At 36.4% G+C, this 22,444-nt stretch overlaps 1 protein-coding gene across 1 annotated transcript in view; it reads left to right on the forward strand.

Moving 5' to 3' along the window:
* Window positions 1–22,444, forward strand: part of MYO3B (myosin IIIB) — a 243,282-nt gene that overhangs the window by 124,734 nt on the left and 96,104 nt on the right. The gene's annotated exons all lie outside the window — the stretch shown is intronic.

A 22,444-nucleotide genomic window follows, 5' to 3' on the forward strand; every position in this document is an offset into this window, starting at 1 on the left:
CTTCCCATTGGATAAGTGCTCTGCATTCTGAAATTGACCTGGGGTTTTAAAAGACTCTTTTATAATTGCTTATTATTAATTTCTTTCATCCATATTTTCTAAGGAATGGAATATGAGAAGAAACATTAATGTGTGCTCTGTGTGTCCCTCTTATGGCTTATTAAACATGTGTTTTATGATCATTTTTAAACCACAGGTATGGAGTTTACTATTAGAAATGTATTTACTGAAATAAGGCTTGTAGTGACAAAGTAAATGCAGCATTTAGAGTGAAAGAAACTAACAAGCAAAAAACCACCTGCCAGAGAAATTGGGGGAGAAACCTATCTCTATGGTTTGTATAACCCATACACCCCCCTCCCACCAAAGGAGGCCAGACCCTGGCCTCTTTTCTTTATTGGTGCCGCAAGGTGCCAAATTTATATTGCCCTATGGGGAGCAACTTGTGCCTCTATTCCCTAGGCAAGGGGGAGACAAGCTAATGCCGGGTCACACCAGGATTAGGGCCCTGTACTTCAGCCTTTGAGGCCTTGAACTTCCAATTATGGCAACTGTGGAACTGATAAGAACAGCATCTCTCTGTCCCATTTCCCAGATACACCTGGATTTGACTGCCTATGTGGCATTAGTTAGAATCATAGCATCACAGTGACAGAGGTGTGGATTGTGCCAGTGTTTTTAGTTTTTGTTATTATTTTTTTAAATATATGTTCAATTTTAGTACTAAATGATCAGAGCTGTATAGGACAGAAATAATACACACAGATAAATTTAACCAGTTTTATATTTTGTTTACAATTTTGTTTCATATGCATATGCTTATATTTCTGTTCTGAACCATGTTTGTTGTGGAACCTGCAGCTTTAGATAAAGAGTAGCATGAAAATTAGAATTCATAAACAGCCAAGCAAAATAGATATGTCTGAGAGCAAGTATAGTGCCATGTCTGCTAGCTAGCTAGCTAATTTGACTTGGATGCTGCCCGACTCCAGTCAACTCTGGATGACTCACACGTTAAAAACAAAACAATAAATATACAATAAAAAAGAACATATAACAATAACAGATGGCAAGTTTGGCCAACAACACATACATGTCATACATCCATAAGGGGCTCCCACCACTCTAGTCCACAGCCTGGGAGAAGAGCCAGATCTCTGAAATGCCATCGGGGTCGGAACCACCTGGATCTCAGGGAGAAACTCATTCCAGAGGGCAGGTGCCATGACAGAAAAGGCACACTTCTGAGGTCCCAATAGATGGCACTGCTTAATAGAAGGAACCCAAGGTGTGCCAACCTGTCAGATTGAACTGGTCAGGCTGATAGCACAAAAGACAGGTGGCCCCTAAAGTAATCAGGCCCTATGCCATGTAGGACTTCATACATCATAACCAGCACTTTGAATTTCACCTAGGAGCAAACTGGCAGCCAGGGCAGCTCCTGAAGCAGTGGTGTCACATGGGTATACCGAGGCATGCCCATCACTGTCCACACCACTACATTCTGGACCAGTTGAAGCTTCCAGGTGGTCTTTAAGGGCAGCCCTGTGTAGATTGTGTTGCAGTAATCAAGCCATGAAGGTGTGTTTGACTAGGGTGTGATTGACTGTGTGAAGGGCCTCCTGATATAGGAAAGTGCGCAACTGGCACACCAGATGAAGCTATGCAAAGCTCTTTTTGGCCATAGCTGCCACCTGCTCATTGAGTAGGAGCTGTGAGTCCAGGAAGACCCCCATATTTCAAGGTTTAAGATGGAATATCCCCAGATCTGGGCGGCCTTAACATCCACAGCCACTTAGATACTCAGTTAATATGTAATTGAGCTATGAATAAGGAGGTCCTTGATTTGAATGTCATTAATCAGTTAGCTTACTACTGACTTTATCTTAACTTCTCCCTCCCTCCCCCCTTCAATATGCTACATGGGATTTAATATTAAGAGTTATTAGCAGGTTACAGAAATTGTTTCTTTTCAAATATAACTGAATGCCAACTCCTAGCAGCCCTCATCACTGATCATTGTGAATCTCCAGGAAGCTATTAATTCAATAGTTCCTGCAGGACTACAACTTTTCTACCTTTGATTTACTAATATACTTCAGCTAGGCAATGCATAAGCACTCTGAACAGGTAAGTGGGCTAGATATATTGTTATTTTATTAACTAATAACAAAATAGGCACCACAGTTGAAAATAATGTTATTCCTACTCATAGACAATTTTATGTTGGATGGGGAAAGTATCTGGAGCTTCTCTCTCAATAATCTCATCTACTGTAGCCATATATGGAAAAAAAATCCCTAAAATACCCTGGTCTTAGCCATACCAGGGGGAGGGGGATGTGGGTGCAGTATCTTAATTTAGCAGAGAGGAAAATGAGAGATAAGGGAGCTATATTTTATGTCCCTGCAGATTAGTACCTGAGAAAAATTATGCTTCTTTCATTTTAGATCTGCTGAAGTGTGCAGATAGAAAGACCAGGTATGAGAGGGTAGAGACCAGTAGTTATAAAGTGATAAAATACCAAAACAACATTTATTGTATTTCTGTAAACATTTTATCAAAGGTAGTAAGAACTCTGCCACTTCTACAGAAAAAGAAGCTTCAGGAATAAGTTTGCAGATGGCCTTCAAAACATCTTCACAGGAATAATATAATAGTAATTTACCAGTCATAGATGCAAAATTATGATGCTGTTAATGTATCAGATGGCAGATCTTCTAATGTAAGAGTTTTTATTTTGTTCTCAGTAATGAATCTACTTCATCTTATTTTGTTCTTGATAATCTGATAGTGAAATTAATTTCAGAAGACACAGAACATGTCATTAATATACTATTTGAGGAGGGGGATGTTTCAGGGGAAGGGATAGTAAAGCAGAAGATCATTGGAGCAAGAAAATATCTGCCCCTGCTCTGTGCTGTTTGGGATATTCCTAAGTGTTACATTAATGCTCCTGTGACAAAATTAGAAAAGAATCAATCATTAAATCTATTTCACAAAGACAGCAAAATTAATTTTAATTAAGATACTGTAGTTGTGTTCACTGACAGTGCTGGTCGGCGCAGTGGATAATTTTCAGTGCTTAGCTTAGAGAAAGGGTGGTCAGGAGGCAATTTCTACATGTGAAATTGCTGAGATTTCTTAGTGCTGCATACCAAACTATTATCTCAAACTGATTAATGTTCAGTAAGAGGCAGTTCACGTGTATAATTGTGATTGTTGATAAATTGTCAATTGATGCCATATGGCCTACATTCAAATAATAATTCATGCCATCATAAAACTTGGCTTAGGAACCTCTGTAGATTCCTAAGGGTGTGATATTGCCCTTGCACTTCCTTTCTTCTTACTGTGTGCCAAACCACTAATCCACAATGTCTCCATCTTGTTAAAAAGATTCACCTTTACTTTACTGGTCCTCATCCAGCTTTTTACAACATCCAGACACTGCTCCATTACCTGCCCTGCCTCACCTGACTGATGACATTAATAGAGCTGGGTAGCATTAGCATACTCGTGGCACCCAATCTCAGCTTCACTCCCAACATCCTGATGATCTCACAACTGCTCCATATAGATTTTAAACAATAAGAGTGACATAATGGATCCCTGTGAGACCCTACAGCCCAGCAACCATAGGCCAAGCGGAACCCTTCTAGTGTGGACTGGGTAAAGAGGAGGGGAACCATGAAATAACACTGCCTCCTATTCCAGCCTCAGGGTACCATGGTGGATGGTCTCAAAAGATATCCAGAAGGATCAATAGAGTTGTTCTCTCCATCTTTCCCCTAGAGTAGGTCACCCATTAGGGTGATCAAGGTAGCTCCAGTGCTAAATCTTGACCTGAAACTATCTGGAATGGGTTCAGATAGGGGCTGAAACAAGATGGGGTCAGTTGTGATTGCAGTTTATAGATGTTTCTAAAGCACTGTTGTTTTCTAAAGCCTGTGATTAGCCCAAAGGACTTGAAGTACTTGCAGTGTAAAGCAGAAAATTCACACTGTTCCTATGTGCAAAGTAGATTTATTGTAGAAAAGCTGCAGAAAAAAAAAAGAATCTCAAAGTACAAATAAATTCCAACTGCCCCAATTATATCATTGTATGTAATTTAGAAATCTGAACTATACATAGTATGACTGAACTAGCTAAGTTTCAGAGCTCTAAAGTACAGATACTGATGTAAATGAAACATCTGAATCTTGGGGGGGGGGTTGTCTTCTTTTCTTTGGTGAAATGTTGGATATAGACTAAAAGGTATTACAGTAGACTGTGGGCATCCATTTCTGTTGTAAATATCCATCCTCTTTAGATAGTTGATTTTTGATCTGCATAATTTGAATGTGACCCTCCTATCTCTAAAGTGCTGAAAGTTTAACATATATGGGGGGATAGTATATTTCTTTCATAAATAATATGGCTTCTCAGTTTGAGAATATTTAGGCAATATTAAAATTTATGTTGAACAATTTCTCAAATAGTAACATGAAGGCAGGGAATTTTACAGGTGAACTTTTGGAGATTAATTTGTCCCCTTCTCTAGATTACCAAAAGAATCTCTGGCCTAGCATTTCAACTGCCTGAACTAGATATGTTAAAAGGCTCTTCTTCACAGCCACATTTTGGCAATTGGCAGAGTAATATGATGATTCAAACTGTTCTTCCTTGACTGCTGAGTCCTATTTACCCCTAGTGATGAGACCAGAGACTGGTGCTGTTCTTATATATTTAGCTGTCCTTACATATTTGATGTGGGACTAATTAAGGAAAACGCTTGGTGAATTTTCCCTTCTTTGTTTCCCCTCTCACTGAGTATCACTTGATGGTGGGAAGAACATCTACCAATTGTTGTCCCTAACAAGGGGTGGAGCTGGAGCTGGGGGTGAAGGGGAGTTTTGAAGACGGCTAGACCCATGGAAAACAATGCCCAAGGACTGGAGGTGACACACCTTCAGAAACCCAAAGAAGTTAATGGGATCCGGATAGATCCCAGCTTCTGACCACATCATCACCAGCACTGTTGATAAAATGGCATAGATCATGTCCAATGGAAGACATGTAAGAAGATGGAGAACATTACATGCAAACTGTAACAGCTAAAGAGCAATTTAGGCTCCCTCTGTGGTGGGCTGGAATGAGACTAAGGCAGTGTCATGCAGACAAGTCCTTCACAAATGGTTATCAGGGCATCTTCATGCTACAGTTAGGGAGAAGTGAGAATGAGCCCTAAGTTTGTGTTTGTTGGGGGAGGGGGGAGGGGGATGAAAGAACTAGAGAGAGAGAAATAGGTGTCTTCCTCTATGACAAACTTAGCTAGAAATTTATAAATGTGCCCCCCAAAATTTATAAAAGCCATAGTCTGAATGGTATAGATTTGTGCTAATGATTGGTTCAAACAAGGCCTGCTTCATTCACAGAAATTTATGAAGGATCTAGGAAATTATCTTCCATTTAAGGAATTATCTTCCATTTGTAATCCACCTATCTTCTATCATTACTTCTGTTATGGAATAACAACTTACACAATTACGTCCTGATATAGAGGAACAGCTGCATTATGTTTTCAGTGCAAGATATTCTGGCTATAATTGAGTTCCTTAGATATAGGAACTCAATTGCCCATTTCACACAAAAGGGGTCATTCTGACCTCATAATGAATCGTCAAAGATAGTGGGAAGATCTTGGCTGAGATAATGCATGCTATCTCAGGACTGTGGTGTCAAATAGTATCTTTGGTTAGAGGACTAAGGAAGCCTACTATGAATTCCTGAATTTGATAGAATCTAAGCTGGTTTCATCAATCCTTGCCACATTTTGACTAGACAGAACACTTCAAAACCTAATTCTGGGGCAGAATTCACAAACACAAAAAAAGCTGTTTGCACCTTTAGCCTACCAGGATTAAGAATATGTATTTCAGGTACACATTTGAAGCTTCATTATTTAGAAATTTTAAAGGAATGTTATAAAATTAAGGGAGATCTGAAAATATTTCTTAATACATTTATTAAGTTTGCAGATAATTGTAGCGATTCATTTGCAGATTATATGCAGGACCAAAATAGTCAGTAGTTAATTTAATTTCTGAACTGGGAAGGTTGGTTTAATTTAAGCTTATCCCAATAAACCAGTATTAAATCATATTTTATAATTCTGGCATTAACAAATCATAGTATAATCAAAGCAACGTCTGCTGAGCCTTACTGTAATACAATCTGAATTCATTCTGAATTCAGATCTCTTTCCCGTAGTTATATGAAAAGAAGTTGGGAGAATAGGCAAACCCAGTGTTTGCTTCCAATGCACATAACACTAATCCATGGGTTTGGCATTATATCTGAACCAGGGCACTCTTATTTCCCATTCCTCTTGGTGGGTGCCTGAAGCTTTACATTGTGTCATATGACTAGACTGCTTCTCTTTAATCCAATATGTTAATCCAACAACTTGTAGATGTTGTCGTTGATGATGATGTTACAAATGATTTAATGATTTTCTTTTTCTTTTTGGCTGAATGCTATTGCTGTTGGAACATAAAGCTACTGCACACATGTATTAGCCAGGAGATACACAGAAATTCTGAAAAGATCCTGCTTGAGAACTGTGATGGAATGGAACTATGAAGGCCAGACTCAGGGAGAAAAACGTTTTCTTTCATCTCCTGAGGCGAGAGGGAGAGATAAGAGGATGAGACTGGCACCTCCCTGAGGAATTCACAGTGTTGTGGCTGGCATTACTTGGGAGCTGGGGTTTCAGTCTGGGAAGATTCTTGCTAGAGGTTGTAGCTAATAAACATTGCTGGATTGAATTTACATGGTCTCTTGGAGTTCCTTGGGCTAGGCCTGACAAGAACTGAGATATTGAGAATGTTCTGCCTTGAAACTATAATTCCCAGGGTACCAGGGAGAACAAAACCAAAGGAAGTATATATGAAGATGTTTTGAGTTATGCTATTTACTTAGATTTATTTTTCTTCTTTCATAACTCTTGCCTTTAATTTCTTTTGCTCACAATTTCTTGGTCTTTTTCTTCAGTGTTCTGTTGTTTACCCCCAAAGCAAATAACACAATAGAAATATATGTAATCCCGTCTTTTCCTATTCATCTACAGATTTCCATATTAGGAATGCTTCCAAATGAAAAAAATTATCATAAAATATTATTTTTCACTCATGTTATTTGATAGGCTTCTACAATTTTATGGAGGATTTTTCTCCTTTCCCTCTGTTTAAAGTCTGATAAAATCTGGAGTATTAAGAAGAATCTGTGCAGATGTGACCTCTGTACAAATTTAGCTAATTTCTTAGGATTTTCTTTGAGTCCCTGGGCTGTAACTAGTGAAATGCCATGTATTTTCTATTCAGAAATTCTTGGGTTCTCATTCCCTGGCCTCTCCAAGTGAGACTAGAAATGATTTCTTTCTGAAACCTTGGAAAATTGTTGTCCATTATTGCAGAATAAGCCATACTAAGCTAGCTGGATCGGTAGCAAGATCTGATATAAGGCAAATGGGCATAAAGAAAATCCTTTTTGTAGTTGTGTCCAGAATCTTTAATAGCCTGGAAAGAGATCTATCTGGTTACATAAGTGGACTGTTTTAATTAGCTGCCTTTTCTTGAAAGCGCAAATGCTATTGGTGGTTTTGCCTCTTTACCTTATTGTAAACTGTTTTAGATCTTTTTCACCGTTTTATTGTTAACAACAGTTGCTGTAACACAATAGACTTACAGAGTTTGGGGTTGTTATTCAACTCCCTGACTAATATAGTATCTGCAGTGAGGAGGCAACTTCTTGGATTTTATTTTTTTTTAGTACAGGAAGGCATAAATAAGGAGGGCATAAATAAGTATATACAACAGACTGCACTAAATTCTGATGGCTTTCACAGTAAACAGCTTTGAAATTAGATCTCTTATATAAAAACTGTACAGTTCTGTGCAACAGAAAAACACATTATTACATCACAAGTACAGGGTTTGTGGTGGAATGGAGAGAAGGTTTGCAATTGTTGTTCCACAAGGTGGCGCTATCACAGAGCAAAGAAAGGGATGACTTTGAAAGTGACAGGGGTGATGTTACTAAACACACTTTCTAAATATCAGTCAAATTGTATTTTTAAAATGCCTTACTACTCAGTTTGGGAGGAAAAAAAAGTATTTGCTTATTAGGATACACTCTGCATAGCAATTCCATAGAAATCAGACCAAATGAGTTCAATGTGGCATATTCCTAAATAAGTCTGTATAAAGAATTAGAGACACATAAAGCAGAATTGAAACAATAATGACCAATATTAAAATATACAGTAAAATGTTTTCTTTATGGAAGATCCTACTAATATCTGCAATAATTATAACCTTTATCAGTTCTAAAACATTTCTGAGATGATCTTTTCTTTTTACTTTTTAAAAACATTTCACAGTCAGGAGCCAAGTGGCTGGACTGAGTTACTGATGATATCTCATTATTTTATGGAGCCTTGGGGCTCTAAGCTTAGTTCTGAGCTTGGTTCTTGGTTCAACCCAGCTCAGAGAGCACCAAGGTCTCCACAGTTCAACTCTGAGCTAGATATTCTCTTCTATTGGAATCATTATTTTATCTTTGTTTTTTCTGAAAAAAAATGTGATTATTCCCTGCCAAGTCATATATATATGCAATATATGAGAGGAAATATGAAGCAGCACCTTTCAGAATATTTTCAGAATAGAAATAATACCATATGCAGATGATCAGTTAACTGACAGCTCTTCACCATGATAAGTAAGTGAGATGCTAATAAGGTCTTCTGATTTTATGATTGTTTTTAACAGATTATCATGGAGGAAATTAGAGAAGAGGAAAGTACAATGTGTAATTGACTTCCTTATCCTAGTCCCTACCATGTTGCATTTGGTTCTGGCTGCTGGATCATGACAGAGCAAAACCATGATACGACTAACTCTACTTAGTTCAGTACGTTTCACCATGCAAGATAAAGAAAGGTTACTTCTTTCTTACATACGTTCCCCAGCAATTGGGACTTGGAGATACCCTGTACCTAGTGGAGGGAATTTATAAATATCATGACTAATTGACACTGATAGCTTAATCTTTTTTTTTAAGTATCCAGGTTGGTAGCCATCTAGTAGTACTGAAATTTGCAGTTTGTCTATATACTATGTGAATATGTACTACTTTTTATCTTACCTGAACCTCCTATTTCAGGTTCATTTGATGTTGGTCTTAGTTTGCAGACCTATGAACCCTAGGAAGTTATCTCAGGAACTATTGGCTTATACAGTTTTCCCCTCTAAAATTGGAAAAAATCATCTTCCTCCCTCCCTTCCACCCTCTGAGGCTTTCTCCTTCAAACATTGGTCAAAGCAAAAACGAGGTATGTTGAAAGTGACCAGGTTTATAGTTTTGTATCTGCTAGATTCAGAGTCCTCTTGATTCTCCAACTTGACCTCAAACTCGAATGCAAGAGTTGATTTACCATGGAGTGTAGATATACTCCCTCCCATTAAATTCTGATAAATTAATATTCAACTCATTTTTTTCAGATAACAAACTAGCATTGCTTACATTTCAATACTGAATGGAAAAAGTAAACTACTTGCAGATTTCAAGTATTTGGTTTGGTTTTACTCCCCACGCACTTTGTGGGACCCTTTGGCACTTTAGTATTTAATAAGAACAACTGAAATATTTTGACAAAGGAGCTAAATAATTATATTAGTTTTATAAACTAGTTATTCAGTTTTGCATATTGTGCAAGTGGTATTTTAGCTGTTACAAATGGCAGAGGAATATAGGCATATCTCATACGCTGCTCCATCAGGAGAGGAAGATGAATATTTGTCAGATGCAACCTGGCAACGCTGATCATAATCATACAACTATTATCTGTTTTTAATGTAATAGCATTTTCTCCAGCAAAGGGCAGTTTCAGGAAACTACAGTGTTTTTCAGACTACTTGAATTCCAGTTATCACTATGAATGATGTATGTGGATAATTTATTCCAAGGCTTGATATATATCATATTTATTCTGTTAAATGTAATATGCTTCCACTTCCTTCCCTTCCTCCCCCATTTTTTTATTTCCATGTATAATCAAAGGAAAAAGACTCTAAAGCTATTTGCAGTTTATGAATTCACCTCATAATAAAATGGAGTGGCGTTTTGAGGTTGCATGATTTCCCTACTAAAAGTTGACTGAGGACTTTCCCCCCTTTGGTATAATGGATAAGTAACAAAAGCTATTACAGTGATAAATTATAGATAAATCAAATTTATATTTTCTAAGAATTTAGCAAAGTTAATTGAAAGCCTGTTGTGCTTGCCTTGGAATTTAAAAGGACTTTTCTTTTTCTACAAATATGGCCCATATGATAAAAGCTTGTAAAAATTAATTGTATTTTGCCACATTGCCAATAGTGTTTTACATAAAAAGAAGACTTAAACCACAAATGGGCAAAGGAACAGTTGTGCATTATACTGGCCTACAGATGTGGAACATAAATGAACTAGATTAAATAGAGCTGGATTTAGCCAAATCAAGATTATATGAGGGTTTTATCATATTTCACAAGTGACTTCATGAGGCCTTTTCTCAAATTCAGAGTTGTTTTGTACAATCATGTGGAGCAGGTTTTCCACACATGGTCCTGTCTAAATATTTTATCATGCAACTGTCTTCAACCCTGACCCCAAGTTATGGGAATTACAGTCCAAAACATCTGGATGGATCCAACTGAAGGAAGACTGATGTCAGGACATTATTGGTTAGTAGGGCTGTGCAGTGTTTCAGATATGATTCTGAAAAGGTGCTTGGAGTGCACAGGGTATTAATAACACCTCTCCATTTCCCTTTAAAGCAGTCGGGTCTTTCAATCTCATGGCTGCTTTGAAGAATTGCAGAAAGGTGTTATATTTGTGCTCCCATTCACTCCAAAACATCTTTTCTATATTATTTCAAAACACTTCACCACTGCATGAATCAGTCATCTGAAACCCATTGAAAAGGCTCTCATCAGTATAGTAAATGCCATAATACCCAGATAAATTTATTTTTCATTCTAAGAGCTTAGATGAGAGTTTAAGTTTACTAGGCTACAACTTGGATGGTGACTTCAGGTTGAAGCCTGAATAGGAGTTGAAATACATATGGATGTTCCCATCTATTATTTCTTCTGTCCCCTACTTCCAGCAGCTTGTGCTTGTGTCATTCTATAGAATGCAAATGCTGGGTGTTTACAGAAACATTGATGATACCTTACTGAGACTGACAGATGATCTTTCCCAGAGTTACCTTGTAGATATTAAACAGCAGTGAGAGTCCTGAACCCTGCAGAACCCCACAAGGGAGTGACCACCAATCCAATTTCTCATCCACTGAGAGGTCCCAAAGGACCAGGAAGGGTGGACTACTCCATCCAAGTCCCAATAAACATCCACCAAGGTGACCAATGCCATTTTCTTTCCATCCCTGGGCCTGAACCCTGATTGAAAAGACTCCAGATAGTCCATTTTTCCTAGGGCATTCTGTAACTGAAGACCCAATGACTTCTCAACAACCTTCCCTAAAAAGGGAAAGTTGGGGACTGGACAGTAATTGTCTAAAATTGCTGGATTCAAGAAAAGTGTCTTAAGAAAGGGCCATAGCATTGCCTCCATTATGACCTTCTCACCCAGCAAGGCACTGATCATTTTCCTGATCTAGCTACTTATTCCTTTCCTGCCCTGTGAAGGAGCCAGGAGAAGCATGGAACCCCTCCACAAATTGCAAAGAACATGCTAGAAAGCACCTTATTCACTTTTTCTGAGGCCATAGGCCAAAAGAATCCCAGATCACATTTCAAGTCATTGCCCCAGTCAACACTTCAGACCCCACCCATGTCGAATTAAGACTCAAGAATCTGAGTGTCTTTATCAGCAGAATGCTATGTCAAAGCCTCACATCTGTCTGGTGACTGTTCTTCTGTCCACCCATCTCTAAAAGGACTACCTTAAAAGAGCTGCTAAGTGACAATCTGCCAGTGCAATAAAGAGAGAAATGCTGACATGGCTCTTATTGCCATAGTGTACGCATGAACACTGTTATTCTTGCTTGGTCAGATTTACTTTTTGTCTTTCTCCACTGATGTTCTAAGCATCTCTTCTGTTTCATCTCCTAGAGCTCCTTGGTTCACCAAGGAGATTCTAGATCAGCAGAGAGAGAGGCTGCTTGGGAGCGACTGTATCAAGTGCAGTCCCATGATCCAACCAAGGGTTTGACAGAACTGCCTGGAAGGTTGCTGGGACAATCTTCAAGCACTCATTAGAATCCATCCAGATCCATAAGCATATGGGGTGGACTATCTTTATTAGCTTCTCACCCTCCAGCGGTCCCAGATGTCAACAATTCTCATTCACACCATAACATGATCTGACAATGGCAAAGAATTATGTGTAATGACCTCCATATTCAGCTACTTTGAAGCAATAACAAGATCCTGGGTATGCCCATCTGTGTGAATTAATCACCATGGAGGCTTTTCCTAGAATCCAGTCCTGGATCATGGAGACTGAAATTCCCCAATCCAGCAATCAAGATAATTCCAACCCCAGCCTGGGAATAAGGACAAGGAGGTTGGACAGAAATCCTGTCAGGTGGCAGGGCAGGTGGGGTACAAGTAGGAGCCCCAGCTTGTCCCTATAGCCCAATTTCATACACTGCTATCTCAAGAGAAGACCCCTGGTCATTTGCAAGGATAGTTTTCAACATCATTGCCCTCCCCTCTCCTGAGCTTGGTGGTGTGGCTGCTCTAAGACCTGAGCAAATCTTCAAGAAGGCAACAGCTCAGTCCTCACCCAGCCACTATTAAGTTATCTTATTGTTAAGTTATTATCAATCTTACTGATAAGATTTCAATGGAATCTTATCACACCCTGTGTGTGAGCATATGGGGGCAGGGCTTTTTAAAACCATAGAAGGAGGGAAAGTAAAGCCAATTCCCTTTTCCTCCTACAATGCACAAATTCCAGAAGGATTTCACAGGGGAGCATATTTCTATTTGTTCTCTTCAACTCACTCCACCAACTCTCATATATTAAAGGAGAGCTAATCATTTGACACAGCATTAGATAAAAGAGATGGCGGGTGTGGGGGGGGGGAGGATCTTCTGATTTGGTAGCTCTTCCGAGAGCACTTGTTCCGAAGGTTGGGATAAAAATAGCAGAGAGAAATAAAGAAATGAGAGCAGCAATGTTCCAAACAGAACAAAAGAGGATTTAATTGACAAATTCCTGCTGTATGCGTTTTCTTCATATGTATGTTTAGCCCTCTCTCAACTAAATGTGTGCTTATTGGTAGTAGTTTTTAATTTCTGCCATTTGCAAAAAGCCTTCCCAACATGCAATGAAAGATGCTAAAATATATCTATAATAATCCATGTTATGGTTAAATCATCACTTGGCACTAACCACAGCAGAAATATATCCCAGCAACATTTTCTCCTGTCCTGTGCCCATGACATTGCCTTCATCTTTTCCCCAGCCCATAGATGAGCTTAAATTATTGTTAGTAGTTAAAATAATATCTTCCCCATTATTTTGACGTTATTCAAGGGCAGCCTCAAGATGCGCAAAATCTGCTGGGCTCTGTTACCAATTACCTTGGAAGAGACTGGCAGTGGTTGTTAGCGGAAGCAATAGGGGCAGCAGAGGGATCAGCAAAACAGACAGCAAATTTCATTCCTGTCATCCATAGCTAGTCGATAACTTACTGGAATCTACTCAGTCTTAATCCAATAATCTACTGCCATACTATATTGTCTTTCTATTTGTGTCTTTGCAGAAGAGTTCATAGAGGTTTCTCCCAAGTAAATGGTTACAGATTTGGAGAGCTCCTTCTTATAAGCTTTTTGCTGTACAACCACAGGCCAGAAGCCTGAACAGTCTTTGGAATCTGGATGGTTGTCACTCAGTAATTGGGACTGCACAATATATGAGGCTAAAATATGATATGAAGCTAACCGATATGGTTATCTTATGGTTCACCAAGTTCTATGCACCCAACCAATATGTTGTGAGCCACCCAGAATTGATATTGTTAGATGACAGCTATATAAATCAAATTATCTATCTATCTATCTATCTATCTATCTATCTATCTATCCATCCATCCATCCATCCATCCATCCATCCATCCATCTATCTATCTATCTATCTCATACAGTACCTCTGAGCTCAGTTAAGAACAGTAATCTATTTCTGATCTCCCTCACCAACCCACCTATTTTTGTTTGTTTCATCAGCCCAATTTAGGGTGGGAAAACTTATTCAGTTTTTTAAATTCTTGGGTATGTACTAAAGGGCTACCAAATCTACGCTGCACAAATCTGGATGACCACTAGATGGCAGCAAAGAAATTCAGAAAATTCCCACTCTTTGCTGCCATCTTAGAAGTATAAGAAATTAATCCAACAACAAAAAAAGATTTTTGAGTAATCATGACCTTATTTCAAACATTAAAAATGTGATTCTGTATACATTCCCTAGGGAAGAGAAAGGAAAGCCCAAATGTTTAAGAAGAAAGTACAGATTCATACTGCATGGCTACAATGTATGTTAATTATATAATGGAGTCATTTGGTGTGAGTCATTGCACCAATTTGTTCTGTAAAACATGTCTTGTGAAACCAAATTCTGATTAATGCTGATAGGGAAGTTGAATGGTACTGTGCCTCCCCAAATCCAGCATCCTGCTGCATATTTCAGTTTGTTTTGAGAACAACTGTTTCTTATTGGGAAGTAAGACACTGCATTCAACAAGACTTACTTTTGTGTAAATATACTTTAAACGGTGTGATTAGGAGGCATGGAAACTTTTTTGTGGAGAAAATTGGTAGATAATTAATACTGAAGGCTTTTTATATTTATAGAAGGTTAATGTTTCAAAACACACTATTACTGGGCTATTATGAGGGAATGTTAACAATTATAAATGTAATGATTATGATTCATGTGATTGGATTGTGGGGCTGAAAAGATTTTGAAACAGAAATTTAAAATGTATATTTAAAGGAGATCCAGAAGGAAAGCCTCTAGCTGAGTTTGCTACCACTAAAAACTAGTGGTAGCAAACGCAAGGGGGTAATGTAATTTAGGGGTTCTAATGCTCCTTTTTGTTTCCTGGTCAGCAAACCAAGTAATCATTATTTCCCCATGAAAATAAAAGATCATTTTGGAATTCACTATTGTAAATACGAATGAATTTATTCTCCATCTACATTGTATTATATACAGATCTGCAAGGACCATAAGTGCTAGTGGAAAAAGGCACAGGCGAGGATATTTAATTTTTTGCTCTACAAACATTGCCCACTACTGTAGAAATAAAATAATAATATTAAAAAATTAAGCTATAGATGAGCCAAAACCTTGAGCTCCATAAACAATTGTATTATTTATTAATTTAATATTTATTTGATATTTGATATTTAATATTTATTTAAATATTATTATTTATTTATTAGAGTGTGAATATTTGTGTGTGTGTGTGTGTGTGTGTGTGTGTGTAATGTTTCTGAATTTATGCAGAACTTGTATTCTTTATTCCATATGTTCCCAATTGGTAATGTTTCCATAGATTATTTGATTACGTTATAGAACTCTTTCAGTCATTTGAGCCCTCTTGATTTCACTTTAGGCAAGAAAGGGACAATGTAACTTAAATATTTAAACCACAAAAGTTTAAAAATTACTTTTCTTTCCTTAAATCAAATGTTAATATTTTATGGAGAAATTTTCATCTGACCTTAGCTAGCTAATTTCACTAAGAAAAATAATTCTGTGGAGGATCGAAAGGATTTTCTGCCCCCTTTTTTTTTAATTCGCCAGATGGCTCACATAAAAAAGTAATCATAAATTATGAACAACTATTGTTCTTGTATATTAATTTGCTTATATTCACTGCTAGCTCCAATTGTATTTTCAAAAGAGTTTTCTTGAAATTCAAGTCAAAATATATTCTTTTCTATATAATATTACTTTACGTTAATTAAATCTTGCTTCCTAGAAAATGAGTTGTGTATGTAAAATTACACACACACACACACACACACACATTTTAAAATATTGCCTGTTTTGAGGTATATACTGTCAGCTATAATTTGGAAATAAAAATAGCTTCATGGAATTAACATAAATTCTGCAAAAGCAGTGAGTAAAAACCAATGAACTTGTTACAAATAAGGCACTTTTAACATCTGAAAAGAAGTGTTAATGCTTTATTTACATTTAAATTAAAATGGAAACTTATTTATGTGTTATGTTTCTGAAAGGTGTGTGGCACATCTGCAGTGGCCTATTGTTTATTCATGCTGTAAATCCTTTGAAATGTGTTAAAATGCTTCCCACTCATTATAAAAATCCTGCCACCCATGGATTAGGACTTTGATGTCACCAATCCTGCTTCAAAGGGTTCTTTCAATGCTATTAATCACAGTTTAGCCTCTGAAGATATGTAGCCAGAGAAAACATTTGGACATCTTGTGCTCCACTCACTACTTAAAACTTTGAAATGTATCTGGAATGGCTTGCACATGCTTAGGCCACATCACTTCCTTCCTTCCTTTCAAAGCTTTTATTTTTAAAATCTCCCTATCTTTCTTTTTAAAAAAATCTGCAAAAACAAATTTTAAGAATAGCCTTACAATGTTCACAACAAATACTTTACCAGGCAGTCAACAAGACACTCAATTGATTCCCAACATTTAACACAGACTGTACTATCCAACTAATGCTGACTCATTTTACCCCCAGTGTTTCAACAGGAAAAACAATCTTTTTTTTTTTAAACCAAAGGTATTTAAAAGTACTTAACTGACTGGATCACATCCATTGTTTTTGATCAATTAATCTAGGCAAACTTTGAAGTCATAGCAGTGGTGGTTCCGGTAGTTCACGCTCTTACTACATCTTAGGGCAAAACTTTTACTGCTCAGTTATTTTATACCCTCAAGATTAGTGTGCTAGTGGTAGAAGCACTCGGAGGCTGAAGAGGGAGCCCTTTAAGAAAATTAACAATGATTATGTCATGCTTACATTATTTAGACATACATCATGGCCTAGCCATAGTAGTCCATGTTCTTGTAATTTCCCATTTGGATTACTGTAATAACTCTGCTCAAGAAATATACTGCAGACTAGCATTTGGTACAGCAGCCATAAAGGCCTTGGAAAAGATATTCAGATGCTGTGATGTGTCTATATTTACAAAGATCAGATTGTACAAGCCATGATATTCCCTATGACACTCTATGGAACCAAAAGTTGGACTTTAAAGAAGCAAAATAGGAAGAGTTTTGACAGCTTTGAACTTTGGTGTTGGAGAAGATTCCTAAGAATACCATGGATATTCATCAGTGGTGCTGATGAAAGAACCAGAGATGCATTTGGGAGAAATACTGCAACTTTCTGAATGAATGTGATCCTGGAGAAAAAGTTATTTTGCTTGGTGACCTAAATACCATAGATGGATGGGAATTAGATGAGAGAGTACAAAAAAAATGATTAGGTCATTCAGAGATCCAAGAATGAATGAGAATAGTGACCCTATAATGAGTATCCATGTAGAGAAGATCTGTTTGTTTCAAATATTTAAATCACATATTTAAATCACATATGTCTACTTGGGCATACATATGGCAAACAACTGAATGTAAATGGGTCTCTTAGTCCAGTCTCAACACAGGCAGGAAAAAGGTGCAAATAAACAAGGTGAACCGTGTTTATTTTGTAAACAGGGTTTAAATCTTACACTGGGATTTCCTCTTTAGTGGCTTTTTTAGTTCTTGAAATAAATATAATTATCAAATTGCTGTGCCCTTGAATCACTGCCTGTGAAGATCCTAGTCATAGTGTTGGATCAGTTTGGTTATTTAGTAGTTTTGAATGTGAGAGACCATTTATGGTAGGTCACAAGAGGATCTGGGGGGAAAATGAGACATAGAAGAAAGTAAGAGAAATGAGAAGGAAAATAGAATAACTACAGGAAGAGAAAGTACATGTCCTATATGAAAATATATCAGAAAATAGTTACATGAATGTAAGGGAAAGATCATGTGGAAACTATGTGGAACACAGTGAAAAGAGTTATTATAAACTGCTACAGAAGTGTGTGGAATTACACTAATAAAAAGTATGAAAAAAAGTTCCTTGGTGGAATGATGAAGTAAAAAAGATTGTGGATGAGAAACATAATGATACTAATTATCATTAAAAATAATGATAAAATAATGATATTATTAAAAAATAGTAATAATTCAGTATTATTCCTTTCACTTTCCTGTTGTACCTGTAAAGTTTTTGGGTAGTCTCATCTGTCACATCCATTTGTATTGTCTCCAGTTCTTTGAATTTTTCTAGAAATTCTATCATTTTCTGCACAGAATTCAGCTGAAACCTCTGCTGATATTGGGAATTTATGCCCCAAATAAGGATAAAGCAATATTCTATAAAAGACTTATGGACACACTAATGGGATTTTCTTGTGAAAAAGGGTGTTTAATGGGAGATTGGAATCTTGGAATCTCCCCACAAGTAGACGGAACTTCTGAGAAAATATTAAAATTACATAAGGTTGTTTTTTTTATTTGATGGACAGTTTAGAGCTTGTTAATGCATGGAGACATAAAAATGGCAATTCAAGAGAGTACACGTATTTTTCTGAAAGACATAGATCTTTTTTGAGAAAAGACATGATTTGGATTTCAAAGAATTTGACTATCAAGGTTCATAAAGTAGAGATATCAAAGACCTTTTCAGATCATAATCCAGTGAGTTTGGTTTTTAAATGGAATCCCAGTTCTTTCAGATGGAGATTAAATGAAATGCTGTTACAGAAAGAACCAAGAGTGGAGGACAGTAAAAAGAAATTAAGAGTTTTTTGAAAATAATAAAAGTACAGATGTAAGAATGGTTTGGGATGCAAGCAAAGCTTTCATGAGAGGTTACTTTATACAACATAATAGTGAACTCAAAAAGAAGAGGCAAGAGAAAACACAAGCTATTTTGGATGAGATTAAAAAAGAAGATGAATGAAAGAAGTTTCCAGAGAATATAAATATTTCTCAACAAATTAAGCTTCTACAGCAACCACTATCTATATTAACACTAAGAGAAATGGAAATAAAAATGAATTATGCAAAACAAAAAACACTGAGTTTGTAAATAAACCCAGGAAGTGGTTGACATGCAAATTATGAAAAGAAAAAGAAAAGAAAATGATACTGAAATTACAAGAGGGAGATACTGTAATAACAGATAATGTGGCTATGCAAAAAGTATTTCATCAATATTATTCCAATATATAAAGGACAAGAAATTCCCCTGGAGAAAATAGATGAATATTCAAAGAAATAAAATTTACTGAAGATTACAAAGAAACAGAAACAGATTATGAATGGACCCATAAGAATAAGGGAAGTTTGCAAAGTTACAAAAAAGACTAAAATAGGAAAGGTGCCTAAATGCTTTGAGGATGAACTTTTACAACCTTTATAAAATACGATGAATTCTATTTTACAAGGGGAAAGATGCCAGAGAGCTGGAAAGAGGCTAATATTTATTTATTTATTTATTTATTTATTTATTTATTTATTTATTCGGCTTGTGTGCCGCCCATCTCCCCCACGGGTGACTCTGGGCGGCTCACGATAAAAAAGAGAAAACACAATTCTCTCCAAGATGGCTAAAAACTATAAATAATTAAAAAACATATTAAAAATGCCCTAAAAAACCTCCTCTAATTTTGGCCCTATAAAAACCTGTAAGATGCTGGGGGGGGGCAACCCATCATCCCACCAGCCATCTCCACAGGTGCGGGCCCCCCTCTGACCCCCAGGCCTTCTGGCAAAGCCAGGATTTAATACCTTTCCTGAAGGCCATGAGGGAGGGGGCACACCGGACCTCAGGAGGCAGGATGTAATATAGCATTACTACCTAAGGAAGGACAAGATTTGACTTTAACAAGAAACTGTCGGCCCATATTATTATTGAGTAATGACTATAAGTTGTTTACAATGATTTTGGCTAAGAGGTTGAAAATAATTTTATAAGAATTTATTCATGAGAATCAATGAGGGTTTTTACCTAAAAGACAGTTAAAGGATAATGTAAGAAATGTGTTGGACATTTTGGAATGCTTGGAGCAACATATTGAAAAACAAGCTTCATTGGTTATCCTAGATACAGAGAAGGCCTTTGACAATTTGAATTGGGCCTTCCTGTTTGAAGTTTGGTAGATATGAATTTTGGAGAGAACTTTATAAAATGGGTAAGATCAATTTATACTTCACAGAAAGCACAAATAATTGTCAATGGAGATCTAACAAAATGCTGTGAGATACAAAAAGGGACAAGGCAGGGATGCTTGTTGTCTCCTCTTCTGTTTATTTTAGTTCTTGAAATATTGAATAGAGATATAAGACAAGATAAGAGAATTGTGGGAGTAAAGATTAAAAAAAGAAACTTATAAGTTAAAGGCGTTTGCTGATAACTTGGTGTTGGTTCTGGAGGATCCACTAAAGGGAATAGAGACATTAATGGGAAAATTAAAAGAATTTAGTACACTAGCGGGTTTTAAGATTAATAATCAGAAGACAAAGATGTTAACAAAAATATGAAAATAGAGGATCAAACAGAATTGATTAAGAAAATGGGTTTTACGATTGAGAAAGAAGTAAAATATCTGGGTATCATCATGACAAATATGAATCATATGTTATTTCAAAATAATTAAGACATGGAATGAAGTTAAAAAATATGTTAATATGGGAGAAATTACAACTGTCACTTGCGGAGAATTTCTGTGATAAAAATGAATATTTTGACTAGAATGATGTTTTGTTTCAGACAATATCGATTTTGACAACTGATGCATCATTTAAGTGGTGGCAAAACAATATACTGTACCTAAGTTTGTATGGCAAGGGAAAAAAACACGAGTTAAATATAAGGTGTTACAAGATGCAAAGGAAAGAGGAAGATTGGGTTTACCTGATTTGAAATTATATTTTGCAGCTTGCTGTTCGGTTTGGATGAAAGAGTGGGTGTTGCTAAGAAATAGAAGACTTTTAGAGTTAGAAGAACATGATCTGAGATTGGGTGGCATGGATATTGTAGTACTATAAAGTTAAGGTTAATGTAGATTTTAAAAATCATTGTGTTAGATGTTCCATATTGAGAATATGGAATAGATACAAATCCAGGCTGTGCCTGAAAACACCTTTCTGTTTCTCCGCACAAGAAGTATTTTATAGATGAGAAATAATAGGCAAACACAAAAGGTTAACATACCGTGAGATGCTAGAATTCTGTCAAGGGGAATACAAAATAAAATCAAGAGAACAGCTGATGGCAGAGGGACATAGTTGTCAATGCTTATCCTATTTACAGTTATCAGAAAGATTCAAAGCAAACAAAAGAATGTATAGTATTGAATATTCTAAGACTGACTTTGAAATGGAATTGTGTACAAATTATGAACATGTGATTGCTAAAATGAATACACTTTTATTGAAATTAGAAACAGAAGAAGAACAAGTGAAAGAATGTATGATAAAGTAGGCTTAAAAGTTTGGTTATAATATGGATGGAACAATGGATATATATATGGATATATATAATATGGATGGAACAATGGGAAAATATGTGGTTGAAAGGACTGAAATTTACACTATGTTATAATCTGAATGAGAACTTGTATAAAATGATGTACCATTGCTCCATCAAAAGGTACTCCAAATCTATGGTGGAAATGTGAACAACAAGAAGGGTCATTTTATCATGCTTGGTGGACATGCAAAACCTAGAAGATTTTGGGTTCAAATGCATACATTGATTCAGAGGATTTTAAAGATTAATATACAACTGAAACCAGAACTTTTCCTCTTGAGACTGATGGATAAATATTTGAGAAAAGTCATGGGACTTTGTTTTTATATATGATAACTGCAGCAAGATTATTGTATGCACAAAGATGGAAAGATTTGGCAATCCTTACAACAGAGAAATGGTTGGTGAAGATGATAGAATTGCTGAGATGTCCAAATTGACCTGTTTGAATAGAGAAAAGACAATGTCTATGTTTATTGCTGACTGGAAACCCCTTATGGACTTTTTGCATAAAACAGAAAAAAAATGAACTTATGATCTATGGCTTTGACGATTAGGTAAGATAGATTATAGAAAGAAGAGAGTCACGATATAACTTTAGGAAAAGAGGTAAATCTACAGTTGTACTTATAACAGTTGTAAAGAAGATCAGAAGCCACTTCTTTATATCTTTTTTCTTTTCTATTTTTCTTCTACATTTTTTCTTTTCTTTTTTTTCTTTTTGCACTTTAGTTTTCTCTTTTATTTCTTCCTTTTTCCTTCTTACTCTATTTTAGTTTGCATTAATTTTTACTCTTGTTTT

This window comes from Python bivittatus, unplaced genomic scaffold (assembly GCF_059951505.1).
Source record: "Python bivittatus isolate LINGU-HERP-01145 unplaced genomic scaffold, Pbiv_v1 ctg000480_np1212, whole genome shotgun sequence".
Lineage (NCBI taxonomy): Eukaryota > Metazoa > Chordata > Lepidosauria > Squamata > Pythonidae > Python > Python bivittatus.